Genomic DNA, 2778 nt, shown 5'->3' with positions numbered 1-2778 from the left:
AGGTTACTAACGAGGACAGCTGACTTAATAAACTTAAAACATCAAAATATATTAAAAGTGTTGTAAATATATTTTGAACATACTTTGATATATATGTATATATTGTTATAGGTTTGTGAATCAACCAGTGGCCAAGTCTTACTTCCCGACGAAGTAAAAATCTATGAAAGTGAGTTATAGTCCCACTTTTAAAATCTAATATTTTTGGGATGAGAATACATGCAGGTTTTATAAATGATTTACAAAATAGACACATGTACGTGAAACTACATTCTATGGTTGAATTATCGAAATCGAATATGCCCCTTTTTATTAAGTCTGATAATCTAAGAATTAGGGAACAGACACCCTAATTGACGCGAATCCTAAAGATAGATCTATTGGGCCTAACAAACCCCATCCAAAGTACCGGATGCTTTAGTACTTCGAAATTTATATCATATCCGAAGGGTGTCCCGGAATGATGGGGATATTCTTATATATGCATCTTGTTAATGTCGGTTACCAGGTGTTCACCATATGAATGATTTTTATCTCTATGTATGGGATGTGTATTGAAATATGAAATCTTGTGGTCTATTATTATGATTTGATATATATATGTTAAACCTATAACTCACCAACATTTTTGTTGACGTTTTAAGCTTGTTTATTCTCAGGTGATTATTAAGAGCTTCCGCTGTCGCATACTTAAATAAGGACGAGATTTGGAGTCCATGCTTGTATGATATTGTGTAAAATCTGCATTCAAGAAACTTATTTTGTTGTAACATATTTGTATTGTAAACCATTATGTAATTGTCGTGTGTAAACAGGATATTTTAGATTATCATTATTTGATAATCTATGTAAAGCTTTTTAAACCTTTATTGATGAAATAAAGGTTATATATATATGTATATATATATATATATATATATATATATATATATATATATATATATATATATATATATATATATATATATATATATTGGTTTGTTTTAAAATGAATGCAGTCTTTGAAAAACGTCTCATATAGAGGTCAAAACCTCGCAAAGAAATCAATTAATATGGAACGTTTTTAATCAATAAGAACGGGACATTTCACAACTAGCTTTAATACCATTTCTTCCAAATTTGTCTTTTTCTCATCGGTTTGTGGTGGCTTATTAAAATAACCAGGTCTTTGCTGATTGCATGTATTATTAGATACGTGTTGATTGCTAGGACCTTGTTGGTTGTTATGCTGAGCATTTGGATTGTACGGAATATTTTGATTTTGATTGTAGTTTGGCCTTGGCGGTTGATAATTATTTTGATAATTATTTCTCGGCCTTTGGTTTATGTATGAAACATTCTCTCGTTGTTCCATTGTTTGTTCAACACTGAGACAATCTTTTGTATTGCATGAATATCTTTAGTCATCTTTTCCATTCGTCTCTCGAAAGAATCTAGCTTTGCAGAAATGGAATCAAAATCATGGCTAGAATCGGCTCTAGCCGCTTTAGATGAATGAAAAATATCTTTTTCCTGGTGCCACTCATGTGAGTGGGAGGCTGTGTTATCAATAATCTTGTGAGCTTCGGTTGCGGTTTTCTTCATAATGGAACCACCAGCTACTGTGTCGATGTCTTTTTGTGTAGCGATGTCGACGCCTTTGTAAAAGATTTGCACTATTTGAAAAGTATCTAAACCGTGTTGAGGACATCCTCTTAACATTTTTTCAAATCTTGAGCACGCCTCAAATAACGTTTCATCTGGCTTTTGCATGAACGTGGCAATTTCTCCTTGAAGTCTCACGGCTTTAAATGCCGAAAAGAATCTTTGAAGAAATTTTTCAACTAAAACATCACATGTATCAATTGCTCCTCCGGGTAACGATTCTAACCAATCTTTGGCTTCCCCCTTTAAAGTCCAGGGGAACAACATAAGATAGATAGTTTCATCCTCAATTTCTCGAATTTTAAATAGAGTACAAATCCTATTAAAGGTTCGAAGATGTTCGTTTGGGTCATCTTTTGCTTTACCACTAAATTGGCACTGATTAGTGATCATGTGTAGGATTTGTCCTTTGATTTCAAAATCTAGCGCATTAACATCTGTCTGATTAATGGCGTGACATTGGCCTGTGCGTGTGGCTTTCATTCGCTCTTCCATACTTTGAGGTTCCGTTTCTGCCATATCATGAATAGTTGAGTCCGAATCACTATATAGTTCTGGATGAATGATTTGTGGTTCAGGAGGAATGATTAGTGGTTCAGGATCTTGGAATTGTTCTTGAATATCCTCCGGGTCCTCAATTGTGAAGTCAGGTTCAAAAAATTGATTATCGAAAATTTGAATTGGAGTACTTGTTCGACTTGATGATGATTATAAAGAAAAATCAATGGTGACAATATTCGCTAGATGTCTTGATCGGGTTACAGGTGATGAAAGTATGAAAGGTAGTGAACGTTTCGCTCGGTGCATTCACTAAGTAACCTATTAGTTATAAAGATAAAAATTATATAAGTTATCAAATTAATAGACTTTTCTGATTTTGCCCACGTTTCGAATAGTCAAAAGATGCAGCAGGTAGCCAGGATTCTTTAAATCGGAAAATCCACAACTCGCCACTAACAAATCCAACTATTACTACGAACCAGAAAATTGGTGTCTCGAAATTTTAATCGCTTACAATAATTTTTCGTCAAAATTTCTAGAAATAACTAAAAAAAATCTATGTCCTAAAAACTAGCGCGTAGAAATGAAAAAGAAACAGAACGTCAAAAAACAAAAAGTCAAAAAATAAACGTC

The 2778-nt window shown here is 33.3% G+C and overlaps 1 non-coding gene across 1 annotated transcript; it reads left to right on the top strand.

The window, feature by feature from the left end:
• Nucleotides 1-1672: 1672 nt before the first annotated feature.
• LOC139887324 (small nucleolar RNA R71) lies at nucleotides 1673-1779 on the top strand. The gene has a single exon (XR_011773159.1). It is a non-coding gene; the product is annotated as a small nucleolar RNA R71 (small nucleolar RNA).
• The last annotated feature ends 999 nt before the right edge of the window (nucleotides 1780-2778 follow it).

The sequence above is a fragment of the Rutidosis leptorrhynchoides genome, chromosome 1 (genome assembly GCF_046630445.1).
Source record: "Rutidosis leptorrhynchoides isolate AG116_Rl617_1_P2 chromosome 1, CSIRO_AGI_Rlap_v1, whole genome shotgun sequence".
Classification (NCBI taxonomy): Eukaryota; Viridiplantae; Streptophyta; class Magnoliopsida; order Asterales; family Asteraceae; genus Rutidosis; species Rutidosis leptorrhynchoides.
Note: the sequence above shows the minus strand (reverse complement) of the source record. Positions and strands in the feature narration are given on the sequence as shown.